Here is a 15,445-nt window from a genome sequence, read left to right as displayed (position 1 = left end):
TAGTAGATAAATATTGTACGGAGAAAAATTTTGATATTTCTTAAAATCTTCCGTTATTTGTAATCCATAAAATCTTCCATTTATTAAAATTATCTTCCGTTTGTTTTATGTATTTTTTACATTCGATGTGTAGGTATCACGTGTATCACGAAAATGTAAATCAAATTTCTTTTATTTTGATACTCAAACATCAGTTTGAATTTAAAATTTTAATTTTGCCAGATGACTAGGATAATAGGCGTGTCCAAATTTTATTCTAATTCATCATCATTCTCTTTGCCTTATCCCTATGCGGGGTCGACTTCCCTAATTGCATTTCTCCACACAATTCTATCTTGGGTCATATCAATGTTAATCCTCTTTACCAACATGTCCTGCCTTATCGTCTCCCCCCACGTCTTCTTTGGTCTTCCTCTCCTACTCCTTCCAGGAATCTGCACTTCAGCTATTTTTCGTATTGGGTGATTGACGTCTCGACGTTGAACATGACCAAACCATCTTAACCTATGCTCTCTCATTTTGGCATCAATTGGTGCCACACCTAGACTTCTCCTAATATACTCATTTCTAATTGTATCCTTCTTTGTCGCTCCACTCATCCATCTAAGCATTCTCATTTCCGTCACATGCATTCGTTGTTCCTCTTTCTGTTTCACTGCCCAACATTCAGTTCCGTACATCCTAGCCGGTCTTATGACTGTTTTATAGAATTTTCCCTTCAGCTTCATTGGAATTTTTCTATCGCACAATACACCACTCGCTTCTTTCCACTTCATCCATCCAGCCCTAATTCTACTGCATGTATCTCCATCTATTTCTCCATTACTCTGTAATACCGATCCTAGGTACTTAAAACTATTCCTTTTCACAATCATTTCACCATCCAAAGATACCATTTTACTTGTAGTAACTCCATCTTTAAATGAACATTTCAAATACTCTATTTTTGTCCTACTAAGTTTTAAACCTTTTTCCTCCAAAGCTTGTCTCCACTGTTTCAGTTTTTGTTCTAAGTCTCTTTCATTATTTTCTATTAACACTACATCATCAGCATACATTAGGCACCATGGAATGCTACCCTGTAGTTTCGCTGTTATCTGGTCCAAAACTAATGAGGATAAATAAGGACTAAGCACCGAGCCTTGGTGCAATCCTACTTTCACCTGAAAAAGTGGGAGGCATTTCGATAAAGCCGTACTAGTACACTTTAGATGACCAAAAACAATCATTTTTTTCAAGAATTTTTTTCTTAGGACATTTATTAAAAATGAACAGAAAACTTTATACATATTAATATATAACTCTTAGAGAGTACAAAAAATATATCTTTTTTCATTTATGCATGTGCACTAATTTTGTAGAGGGCGCAAAAGTTGAGGCCTCGAAAAATGATGGCGGACAGTTAATCTCAGGATTGGGATATCTGAAACAAAAAATCGTACTACATTTGAAGAAGGAAAATTTCTTACGTGACAATTTACCACAATTTGACCAAAAAATAAAAAATAAATATTTTTTAACAATGAAAAACTGAAAAAAAAACGGGCGATTTTTTCACAAATTTTTTTCAAATTTCCGTAAAATCGTTTTTTGCGAAATTTTTCACTAAAGGTGGTAAATTGTCACGTAAGAGACCTTTCTTTTTCCAATGCCGTACGATTTTTTTGTTTCAGAGATCCCAATCCTGAGATTAACTGTCCGCCATAGGAACTACTTTTTTTCGAGGCCTCGACTTTGGCACCCTCTACAATATCAGTGTACATGCATAAATGAAAAAAGATATATTTTTTGTATTCACTAAGAGTTAGGTATTAATATGTAAAAAGTTTTATGCTCATTTTTAATAAGGGTTCCGAGAAAAAAAATCTTGAAAAAATGCTTATTTTTGATCGTCTAAAGCAGCGGTTCTCAATCTGTGGTACATGTACCACTGGTGGTACATATCATTATTTGCGGTGGTACACAAAACACACAAAAACTTAAAATAGTAGTACATAGTAAGTCTTGATTATACAATCTAAAAATATAGAAATATAATAAAAGAAACTTTAGATGGTACATTACTCAAAAAGATTGAGAACCGCTGTTCTAAAGTGTACTAGTACTTAAAGCTTCATAATATTGCTACAGCTTCAGCACTAAAAATTTGAACTAGAATTTAGTCAACAAAGCTTTTTTATGTTAGTTGATGGGATGTAGAAAGCATATGTATCAACAGTAGACAGTGAGTCATCAATATAAATAACTAAAAAATTTGAAAGACGATCTAAACAGGATCCCAAAATACTGTAACCATGTAAAAATTTACATGGTGCTTGTGTTGTATCACAGTAATAAGTTGCAAACATAAACATGAATAAAAATGTTCAATGTTTAGATTATCCTCTGAGTTAAAATAATATGTAATATCAACATTTGACAGGCCTCTAAAAGCATCATAAAGTGGAGGTGAGTTTTTAAGTCTCCAATATCGATTAGTCTTTCGAATATAGTATAACTTATAAATGACTGGATATGTCTTTCTACTCTTTTATATACAAATATTATTGTTATATTGTTATTGAAAAATGCATTGCATGTAGAATGGTAACAAAGGTCATTTAATTTATATATTTATTATTTTAAAGTCTATTATGTTATGCAGAGCCGGCCCGTGGGTAATATTTCACCCGTGCGAATTACTATTTTGGCGCCCCCCCCCCTTCCCGAGGGGGCAATTCAAAAGTTCAACTTTATAGTAAAATCATGGTTGTAAGTATCATGTTTTATTTGAGCTTAAGTTGACAAGTTATACACAATTAGATTTTATTTACAAGTCCTGAATACAGTTTCGAAAATGGTTATACAAATTTAATGAATATGGTTATTTATCAATGAAAAAATAGTTTTAAATTAATAAGAATTAAGCTTTAAAATGAATTAAACTTGAAAATAACAATGTTGAGCTTTGGACATAAAGTGGTAGGTCTTGTAAGGCAATGAGACATGACATTGTGTTTTTATGTTATAGGCTAAGTTGAACAAAGTTAACTTTTCTAGATTTTCTCTGGGAAAACTCATTTACAATTGCATTAACATCAATATTGCATCGAGCACTGCAAACTCAATTGAAATCAAAGCTAGTCACACCAATCTGTCTTGCGACATGGAAGACCTCAGATAATTTTTTACTATTTTCAACTTTAAGAAACTCCTTATTTCTCCACTCGCGACAGACACTGGGAAAGTAAGAAGGATTCGCAGTGCTACACACATGTTAGGAAAGTTCTCCACAAATCCGTTGTCTGCTAAGTAGCTCAACATGTTAACTGGGCCTTTGATTTTGCCTTTGTCTTCTTTTTCGACATTCTGAATCATTTTTTTGACAAGTTTCAATTCAGAATATAGTTGAAGACTATCATTGTCACTGTGCTGGCCATTAGTGAGAGCAGTGTGTAGGTCCTTGCAGCATGTTAATAAGGTTTTGTCATCACTTGTGGTCGTTGAATGTAGAAACCCAAACAGTTGGTGATAGCTTTGAAGCTGCTCAAATCTGTCTCCTAGAGAAGAAATATACTGATCCCAGACCGCGTAGAAGAATTTAGTTTTAAACACGATCTCAGGATCAAGAACTGTTTCATCACTTGATTCATGAGAAATCATTTTCTTCTTTTTTCTCGGCCGCAGTTCACTTTCTTTAGGGAATGCTGGGTCAACTTCAATCGTTTCGGCCACTTCCCTGCAATCGACTAATATTCTCTTGAATCTTGCACAACTCCTTGTTTCTTGAAAAAATTGCTTCGTTGAAGAAATCAAAGCAAAAGAGTTTGCTATGTCCATGTTAACCTCTTGAAGTTTCTTGCGTATGAGGTTTATCTTAAACAAAATCATATGCCACGTTACTAAGCAGCAGATGAATCGGAAATCTTTCAACTTTTTGGCCAAACTTGTAGCTGTATTTCTTGCATATCCGTCTAGCCTTTTTTGGTCTTGACTTCATTCAAAAAGCGTGTCATAGACTTCCCCAAGCTGATATATCAGTGGCACAACATTAATTCGACTCTCCCACCTAGTCTAACTCAAAGGTTTCAGGGTCAAGTTTGTTACGTGTTGTTTCAGAACATCTTAACGATGTGGTAATCCTGTGAAGAAATTGTAGACCTCCTGGATGATTCTGAACATAGAAATTATTTGTCTATAAAAAATTAAAACTTACTAAGGCTTTCTGAAATATTACTAATTCATTATAAATGAATGAATAATTGGCTTAAAAAATTGACATAATTTAATAATTTATCGCATTTTAATTTTTTTTGGGGTGGAAGGAAATTCGTCCCAAACCCTTGGCGCCCTGTGCGGGCGCACGGCTCGCACGGCCCTCGGGCCGGCTCTGATGTTATGCAGAGAGATGATTACTAGATAAAAATCTAATATAGACGTTTTAAATAAACTCTGTCACGCAAAAAAGTAAATAAATTATAAATTATTTTGTGTGAAAAACGAAACTTAAAAAATTAATATAATGGTGTATTCATTCCACACGTCCACTTTACACTCTGCATGTAATACACAATCTTTGTAATATTAAAACCGGGTACACATATGCGAACCGAACTGTTGTGAATGCGGACGCTATATTCGTATAGTTTGTACGGCAGGACTAAACGCTTGCGAGCTGTTCGTTTGTCGCTAGGAGTAACATAAGGTTTGTTCTAGCAAACAGTCAAACTAGTCAGAAACCGTCAGCAAACAGTTGGTCAGTGAGAGAACATAATACAGTCATCAGTGCTATCCCCTCTACTCGCGCTGGTCCACTATTCGCTGATGGTTTCAAACCGTTTGAAACTGATGCTAGAACTAGCCTATTAGTAGTGTAGAGTGAATAAAAAATTCAGCTTCCTGGTAGAAAGCATTCGAATTTGAAACGAAATATAAAAAGTATTGCATCAAGACCATTTAGCCTTCTCGATGGTGCTCTAAATAGTCAGACATGTTGATATGACAAAAAAAGAATAATTTGATTCCAGAATATATGATTCAACAAATATATCTCTTCTTTCAATCTTTCAACGATATTTTTATCTGCTACAGTTTCTCCGTTTTTATCAGTGTTTTCAAAATAAAATATTATTTCAAAGTTTTAAAGTTTTCAACCTAATAGAAATATTAAAAATATTGAAAATATTAAAAATATTCCCAAAAGACATTTAATTGAAAACTTATTGGACCATTTTCCTGCTAACACATCCATGGGTTCTAAAATATTATTTACTATTTTAATATTACTTACGTCGAAAAAATGAAAGAATACCCATGAACGAACATATAAAACACGCTGTATTTTCCTGTCACCGTGTCACACGAAAAATTGGCCAGCGCCAATACATGTAATAATTATTGTTACATGTACTTGCACTGGACAATTTTCTTTGTGACACGGTGACAGGAAAATACAGCGTGTTTTATATGTTCGTTCATGGGTATTCTTTCATTTTTTCGACTGTATATCCTTTTAGTAACATGTTTTGGTTCCTTTGCATTTTTTTCTGTTTTAATTATTGTAATATCTTCTAACAAACGTTTTAAAAATAAATATTTGTGTCAATGTGGTTATTTTAAACAGTTTAGAAAAAGTACAAAAATACTTAGTACTTAATAATTTGTTCTGACTTTACATCTCAAAATTATTACCAGCACAGGTTTAATCTTTCCAGGAATAAAAAGAGTGCAATTAAAAGTTCAAAGCTCATTTATTTAGAGATACTTTCTACTTTGTCTTCTCATGTCTTTTTAGTTGAAACTAACAAGACTGGGGAAATTTGCTAATTAATTTATGTTGTAATACATCACTTATGGAACTCCGTTCTCGGAAATAAACTTTGAGAACGTTTCCCGGTAGCAAACATTAAATAAACTACTCGGAGTCAGAAGAAAAAAAACTTCCACACAGAAATCTAAACACAATAAAATTAGGAACTTTCTATTTTACTCAACACTCTAAAAGAGTGCTGCATTAGCTTTTTCCTTATTTAATTGGAATTCTTGTTTGTAAGAATATTGGGAGAAAACTAAGGGCTCAGGTAGATTTTTTCTGATTATTGTCCGTCTATAAATTTATAGCAATTTGATCCAGAAAACCTTTCGGTGCCTGGAGGTAAGCAAAATGCAATAATATTTTAATATCGGCTTCAAATTCTTGCAGGCTTGTGAAAGGAGCGCAAGTCAAACCGTACAGTGACCAAAGAACTAATTAGATATTGTGGCTGGTCACTAAAGAGACTGCAGAGGCCTAAAACCGCTAAGGCCAGTATTATACTAGGCAACTGGTGACGTCACCAAGTTAATCCACCAGTGACTCATTACGTCACGGGACATTAAAATAAATAAGACCTATTAGACTACGGTAACTATTTGTGCCACCAGTTGCCCATATCGGCCACAAGTTGCCCATAATATTTTGTGTGCTTTAATTTGGTGGAGCCATTAGTTGCGCCACCAGTTGCGCCACCAGTTGCGCCACTAGTTGCGCCACCAGTTGCGCCACTAGTTGCGTCACCAATTACCTAGTCTAATCAGGGGTGTCATTTGAAATTTTGATTGTGGGGGGGGGGCAGGCATTATATATACAATACATTATACAATACTATAGTAATAAAATTGATGTCGTCGCTGATTTGCAAAAAGGTGCCAAGTGACATTTTATTCAAATGAGGGGTTATGTGCAAAAATGATAATTACGAAGGTTCTACGTATTCTGTAAAAAGGGGTCAAGTGTATTACTTACTGTTGTTGAGATACTCTCATAATTTTTTGGTTCCAAGTAACATCTTTTTAAAAACTGGCCGTAAAAAAAGGAGCTAAGTCCCACTTAGTAAAAATATAAAAATGTTACTTGGCCCCTTTTTGCAAATCAGCGACGATGTATTTTTTGTAAATTTGAGTCATTTTCAGGGTCAGGGGGGGCAAATGCCCCCCGATCCTGTCAAATGACGCCCCTGAGTCAAATACTGGCCTAAGGGCCTACACGCGCTAGGCAGTCTGGTAGTCAATATACATGAGAGGTCAGTCATAGCAGCCAGTCGACGTGAAAGGGGCCGTAATTATTTACCATTTATACTACTTAGTACTCCGTGGCGTTACAACCACGACTGGGTTTTGGCTGACTCGACAACATGCCTCCATTGTTCTCTGTCTTGAGCAACCTCTATCCAATTCTCCACGCCCATAACTTTTAGGTCTCCTGCTATATTATCTCGCCATCGGAGTCGAGGGCGTCCAAGTGGTCTTTTTCTAGTTGGGACTTCCTCCCATGCCAGTCTTAGGGTACGAATATGCCGAAGATACATGGATGTGCGCGGTGTAGGTCGCGATTTCGGTCGCTACATCGATGTCACAACAAACTTTCATTTTCTTATGAGATCGCACATACCAAGGATGTGTCACCCATTCACCCTCGCAACCTATCAATCATCGCGGTTTACAGCGATGTCGATGCCAAAGCAAAATAGTTTGTTTTACATCGCGATCGAGCTGCTGATCGTGTGGTAAATTAAAGTTTTTAAACCACGTGGCATTTGCCGGAGATACGGCTGGTGTATTTATCCATTTCTTGTTGTAATCAGGTTGCGATAAGTTTTGGTTATATGGAAACCGCAAAGAACACTGAAAAGGACGTATCTTCGGTATGTATGTAAACCTCGACAACGATCGCGACCTGCACCGCGCTCATCCATGTATCTTCGGCATGTTCGTACCCTAACTATTCTTTGGTCAGAATGTTTTCTAAGTGTCCTGCCCATTGGAGTCTTCTGGACTTTATTTCTTTTACGATGTTGGCGTATGGGTAATGTTCTTCGAGCTCTTTGTTAGTTCGTATCCTATATTGTCCTATATTGGGCTTCATCCAGCACAGGCCCAAAGATCTTCCTTAGGGTTTTTCTTTCCCAAACACGTGGTCTCTCTTCGTTTGCCTTTGTTATCGCCCAAGTTTTGCTTCTATACATCACAACGGGTCTTATGATTGTTTTATACGATTTTACCTTTGTCAATTTTATAAGGTTTTGAAGGACATAAAGACATCTGTTGCCGGCCTGTATCCTATTGATTATTTCTTGTGATTCGTTACTGTCTTCAGTTATTGTTGTTCTAAGATACTTAAATTCTCAAGCGGGCTCAAATTTAAAGTAATCGATGGTGATGTTCTGACCAATTCTGTCGTTTCTCTGCCACTTCTCTTTTATCCAGCATGGATAATGATCTGTTTTAACACTATCTAAAAGAAGCATTATTGACCTGAAGAACTGCATACTTCATTACGCTAGTTTAAGCTGAAGAATTTTACAGTTCATTACGCTAGGCTACGTCCTCGGCCTAGGTAACGGCCAGGCGTAATAATTGACAACACCTGTAGGAGGACTCGTCTGCAGACTGCTTTACCACAACCCAGTAAGAGTATAGAGAAACTATTATGTGATAGTTTGTTTCACTAACTTTTTCCAGTAGCTCTTTAGATTAAAAAACGTGCAAGCAGTAATCGCATGTAGTCAAATACTGCATACAATATAAACGCTGTGTAAAAATTAATAAACAATTCACTGTAATAGACTAAGAGCCGCTATAGGTGAAATTTGCTAATTTTTTTAGTGGCACATGCGTCGACAGTGGCGCATCAAACTTTCCACTTATGGACGGGATAAATAAATTAAAAGGTATCCTCCCTCACTCCCAGAATTCAAGTTTTTTCATTTTTTTAAGTTCTATGTGATTAAATAATAAGACTCAGAGGAATTTTAACCCACCACCCCTTCCCCTTTGCCCCAACATCAAAAACTTCCCCAACATTTTTTTTATTTATTTTAGGTGGGATGCAATTAATTTTCAAACTTCAAAAAATTCATACTTTAGACATAGTTGAGACTTTTACAAAACATGTCTATTTTTTATAGATTCATAGTTTGAGTGTACATAACCTCAAATAAAATTTTATTGGATTTTTTATTATTTTTTTTTTGGAAAAACGCGTATAACTTTTTTTTGGAAATGGCTGGAGGTCTATTTTTTTTTCTATTTTGTGTATCTTATCAAACAATATGTTTTAATTTTTTTCAGATTTTTCCGTAACGTTCGCTACCTTCAAAAATCCAAAAAACTTGTTTTTTTTGTGGGTTTTTGGCAGTGGCGTACTGATAGATCATCGTGCCCTGGTTCCAGTTGGGATGCGGGCCCGCTCGCCCAATAAAAACACACATTGTATATCAAAGTTTTTAATAAACAATAAAGATAAATCAGCATATATCATAAAATATATTATCATATACATATTTATAAAAACTCAAGCTAATTTATAGTTCATTTACTCAGAACTTTGCTGTAATTTTAAAAATACAGCTTGGATTGACATGAAATTTGGCGTACAACATGACTAACATGTCAAAGAAAAAAAAGTGTTATTGTGCCGATAAGTACCTTGGCCATGGGGGTGAGTTTAACCTCTTCTCAGGGGTCAAAAACATAGGTTTAAGATAAGTCCGGAATTGAAAAAACTGACTAATAAAATTTGCGGGTGAATATGGTTATTTTTCAACAAGAAAATAATACGTTTTTAGACTGTTTTTCTCAAATAACTCAAAAAGTAAGTATTTTATCGACAAAAATTTTCTTAGTACAAATATAGCTTATAAAAAAGAAAAAATGGTGTATATACGAAGTCTATAGACTCAGTAGGAGCAGATTTGTAGGTAATAAAATAAAATGTAGGTTCTTATTCGTCAAATTTCAAATCAAATATTTCAACTTGAAATAACCAAAAAATGAAGCACTTTTATTGAAAAACTCATAGCAACTTTCTTAAAGTGTTAAAAGCTTTATTTTTGTTTTTTTTTATGAAAGTTTCTAGCATCAAAATTAAGTATGTAGCGCTCAAAATAAATTTGGTCTCTTGTAAGTTATTGGTGATATGTACCAAAAATCTCAAGTAGTAAAAAAATAATATTTTTTTAATAATTATATTATAAGTTTTGCTATTGTATTTTGGACTTTTTATTTTCCTGAAGACAAAACTTGGTTAAGATATGGCTGTTCAAAATTTGTATACACTCGTGATTAGTGACTCGTTTAAGCCCGTTTACCTGCAGCCTTTTCAAAAATAAGCACTTTGAACCAATGAATCTTACAGATGTTGTAAACAATAAAAAGTAAAGTAATTTCTGAAGCGGCAACGATTAATTGAATTTTGGATGCTAATAACTGGGAGTAATTTTCACGATTTTTTTTACAAAAAAATGGACCAACATTCCTTTGATCGTAACTTACTTACTTTTGATGTTAGAAACTTTTTTAAAAAACAAATATAAAGCTTTTTTCAAATACTTTAAAAAATTTGAGTTTTCCCCGAAAAGTGCTTGATTTTTTGGTTATTTTACGTTGAAATATTCGATTTGGAATTTGACTAGTGAGAACTCACTTTTCATTCGCTACAATTGTGTTTCTACTGGGTCTACAGACCTTATACATACACCATTTTTTCACTTTTTTATAAGCTATATTTTTGCTAATATTTTTTTGATAAAATACTTACTTTTTGAGTTATTTGCGAAAAACCGTCTGCAACGTGGCTTTTTGTTGAAAAATAAACATTTTCACTCGCAAATAACACGAAAACTATTGACTTCGTGAAAAAAAAAGGTATAGAAAAATCCTGAAAATCCTGAAAGTCTAAACGACTACTTCGTTAATGTAAGTAAAAATATAACATCAACAATTTTGCCACAACAAGATCCCATTTCCTATCTTCCTAATTCAATACAGGTCTCGAATTCATTCTTTTTACGACCAGTCGATAACTCTGAACTTATCCAAACAATCAATTGTATCAAAAGCAAATCATCATGTAGTACTGATGGACTATATATAAAAATTTTCTCTAATCTCACAAAAAATGTGTTGGAAATCCTCCTCTCACTAATTAATGATTCCTTCGAAAAAGGTAAATTTCCAGAGTGCCTAAAGACAGCCATTATTATTCCTCTTCATAAGGGTGGCGAAAAATCTGATGCCTGCAACTATAGACCTATTGCCTTACTACCGGTACTCTCCAAAATTATTGAGAGACTCATTAAAACTCGACTTATGTCCTTTATCGTTGATAACAACATTTTATCACAAAATCAGTTCGGCTTTTTAACAAATAAATGTACCACTGATGCCATGTTTTCTGTACTACATGAGGTTTACCAAGCACTAAACAATAATCTTTATACTGCCACTGTTTTCTGCGACTATGCCAAAGCTTTTGATTGTGTAAATCACGACATCTTGATTACAAAACTAAATTTCTATGGAATTCGAGGTATTTCTTTGAATTGGTTCCAATCCTACTTGAATAATCGGAAACAACTAGTTAGAGCAAATGATACTGACTCTAGTCTCAAAAACATGGTATGTGGAGTATCACAAGGTTCAGTATTGGGTCCTATACTGTTCCTTATCTTTATAAATGACATCACTAATTTAAAAATCAATGGGAAAATTTTTCTTTTTGCTGATGATACCAGTATCACTTGGAGCAACTCAACTATTGCATCTCTTCATGAAACTATAACTTCGGATCTACTGACGATAAATACCTGGTCTGACTCTAATTTACTCTCTTTTAACGTAAATAAAACAGTAGCATTATCCTATAAAGGAGCTCTTCAACCTTTGCCACTTCATAACAGCCAGATCAGTACCGTTGATTCTGTAAAATTTCTTGGTATTTTTTTAGACAGCAACCTCAAATGGTCCCTTCATATCAATTCGTTAAGTAAGAAACTCGCCTCAGGTTGCTATGCAATACGATCTGTCTCAAGGGAACTCAATTTAGCATCTTCTAAAATAACATATTTTTCGTTGTTCGAGTCTCATCTTCGATATGGTCTTCCTTTTTGGGGTTCTAGTACAGCTGCTCAATTTGATGTCATTTTTAGATTGCAAAAAAGAGCAATAAGATATTTGTTTGGCCTCAGAAGATCTACACATTGCAGAAGTTACTTCAGAGATCACGAAATTTTAACACTTCCATCTTTATATATTCTAGAAACGGTTTGTTTAATTCGTAAACACCTTCATGTCTTTCCATCAAGGCCCAATCATCTTTACTCCGCCAGAAATTCAATCTTTGATATTTATTTACCGATTCCATCCACTGAGTTAGTAAAGAAATCTATATTATATTCCGCAAAGAAACTGTACAATCATCTTCCGTTACAACTTAAATCTGCAACATCTTTCCCTAAGTTCCGTAAAATGACAAAAGCCTATCTATCCAAAAGACCATATTATTCAATAGAAGAATTTCTTAATGAATAACTAAGAAAATTGGGTTCCATGCGCAGTTCCTTATGTTGTACCCATTTTTTTTTATTTGTTGTATGTTCAATTTGCAATTTATATATATTTTGCAATAAATTGTTTTTGTCTTGGCTTTTATATCTTATACTGTACATTATTGACGATTTATCTAATTTTAGTAAATTGTAGTTGTTATTTGTTATTTATATTATGTTTTTCTTTTGACTGTATGTAAGCTTTGTCCATAAAATTGTAAAAATTTTCAGTGACAATAAAGCATATTTCTATTCTATTCAAAAAGTTGCTTAGAATTAGTTAGTTCATCCAGTTCCGGACTTATCCAGTCCCTGTGTTTCTTAATAAATATTGTTTTTAAATTTTTTGATTTTGATATTGGTAGGTATTCTTCGTTTTTATTTATAAGTACCTACAAAAAAATTAAAATTTATTAAGCAGTTATATTTCCTAGTGTGCACTGCGTACTTGTGTGGTTCAAAATGTCCATATCAAGTTAGAAACAAAAGAAGCAAAAGGGGCGCTATAGCGGGCCCCTGTGTGGCCCGGGCCCTGGTTCCACGGAACCCGCGGGACCATGCTCAGTACGCCACTGGTTTTTGAGGATTTTCCCTAGTTTATAGACTTCAAAATAGATCAAATCAATGTTTTTTGTATGTTTTATATATAAATTGAAGTAACTGAGTCTTTTGGAACATTTAAAAATGAGAGAAACACGTTCAAACCCCCAAAAACCCCATAAAACAGTTTTTTTCGATTTTTGAAGGTGGCGAACCTTACGTAAAAATCTGAAAAAAATTAAAAACGTAGTTTTTGATAAAATACACAAAATATAAAATACACTAGACCTATAGCCATCTCCATAAAAAAGTTATACGCTTTTTTCCAAAAAAATAATTAAACATTTTTTTGAGGTTATGTACACTCAACCTACGGGTCTATAAAAAATGGACATGTTTTGTAAAAACCTCAAATATGTCTATGAATTCTTTGAAATTTTAAAATTGATTGCATCCCACTTAAAAACATTAAAAACGAAAAATTAAGTTTTTGAAGGTGGGGCAAAGGGGAAGGGGGTAGTGGGTTAAAATTACGCTGTCTTATTATTTAATCACATAGAACTTAAGAAAATGAAAAAAAAATAATTCTGGGAGTGAGGGAGGGTACTTTTTAATTTATTTATCCCGTCCATAAGTGGAAAGTTTGATACGCTGTCGACGCATGTGCCACTAAAAAGTGACGGGAGAGTGTTCATACGTTTTATTTTAGGTTCTAATATTTAAGTTATAGGGTCTTATCGTGCCTAAAATGATTAGCAAATGTCACCTATACTAGCCCAGTCGGGATACCATTTGACCTTGCATTAGAAGCTGCCCCAAATTTTATTTTTCTAATCCTGAGGTTGGGTCAATAGTAGTATAAATTTAAAATCTCGACTGAATTTGACCGTTGCGTTAGCCGCCACCTTGATTTAAAACGAGAACGGATTTTGCTCAATATCTCCGTCATTTTCAACTTTTCGACAAAAAATATACAAACTGAAATTGTTGAAAATGCGATTTTCTATAATTTAGTTTATTATAATTTTTTTCGTGCGGTCCATATTTTCCAAATTATGGGGAGAAAACAGTGACAGTTAAAGCATAATTATTGATTTATTAAATTATCTCGTTTATTATTACTTTTACAACAAATTTTAATTTATACAAAAATGCAGAAAATTAAATTTTGTACAATTTTGATTTCTTTCATTTTTTCGATAAAATCAATATTTAAGGTTGTACGTATGCGGTAAAGGCGCGAGCGTAAGACCCGATTGATTTTAAAGCAATGATTTTTGTTCAATATCTTCCCCATTCTCAACTTTTCGACAAAAAGTGTAAGGACTGAAATTGTTGCAATTACGATTTACTACAATTTTTTGAGAGAACCAGTGGCGGTTCTAAGAGGGGGGAATGGAAAAATTCCCCCAACGGGGTCCAAAATTAAAAAAAAAATTGTTGAAATATTTAAATATGTTAGCTGATATGAAACTTAATTATCGACAGACAAATTCAACCAATAAAACCCGCTAGTTAATAAAATTCAGTGAACTTAATGCATATAAGTTATTATTTATGCCTTTTATGTACTTAGTTTGGTTGATGTTTCATTGGAAGTTTCAAAAATTGTATAAAATATAATTCTCTTTATTTTTGTTTATGTACAATTATGTCGTAAAGGTAATAATAAATGAGACAATTCAATAATTATGCTTCCCCTCCGCTTCCACTATTTTCCTCCTTAACTCGGAGAATATTGATCGCATAAAAAAATTGTGGAAAGGAAATTGTAGGAAATTGCGTTTCCAACAATTTTAGTTCCTACCGTTTTTGTCGAAAAGTTGAAAATGGCGGAGATATTAAGCAACAACAGTTCTCCTTTAAAATCAATATGGCGGCTAATGCAACCTCGGAATTCAGTCGAGATTTTAAATTTACACTACTATTGATCTCCCCTAAAGGATAGAATTATAAAATTTGGGGCGGCTTGGAAAAAAGGTTCAATTCAGTAATTATGCTCCCCCCCCCCCACCACTTTTTACTATTTTCCCACTTAACTCGGAAAATATCAACCGCATGAAAAAATTGTTAAAAAGAAATTGTAGGAAATCATATTTGGAACAATTTAAGTTAAAAATGGCGTAGATATTGAACAAAAACAATTGCTACAAAATCAATCAGGTCTTAGGCTCGCGCCATTATCGCATACATACTACCTTAAATATTAACTTTAGCAAAAAAATGAAAGAAACTAAAATTGTGTAGAATTCAATTCTCACTATTTTTGTATAGGTACATTTTTGTCGTAAAACTAACAATAAACGAGATAATTCAATAATTATGCTCTATTTATATATAACTGTCACTATTTTCCGCTATAACTCGGAAAATATCTATGGCACGAAAAAATTGTAAAAATAGAAATTATAGAAAATTACATGTTCAACAATTTTGGTTGTTATACTTTTTGTGGAAAAGTTGAAAATGGCGGAGATATTGAGCAAAAACGGTTCTCATTTAAAATCAAGATGGCGGCTAACGCAATGGCGTAATTCAGTCGGGATTTTAAATTTACACTA

The 15,445-nt window shown here is 33.7% G+C and overlaps 1 protein-coding gene across 1 annotated transcript in view; it reads left to right on the top strand.

The window, feature by feature from the left end:
- LOC126890163 (dual specificity protein phosphatase 15-like) overlaps nt 1–15,445 on the top strand; it is a 149,913-nt gene that overhangs the window by 85,039 nt on the left and 49,429 nt on the right. The window lies entirely within an intron of this gene.

The sequence above is a fragment of the Diabrotica virgifera genome, chromosome 8, assembly GCF_917563875.1.
Source record: "Diabrotica virgifera virgifera chromosome 8, PGI_DIABVI_V3a".
Lineage (NCBI taxonomy): Eukaryota > Metazoa > Arthropoda > Insecta > Coleoptera > Chrysomelidae > Diabrotica > Diabrotica virgifera.
Note: the sequence above shows the minus strand (reverse complement) of the source record. Positions and strands in the feature narration are given on the sequence as shown.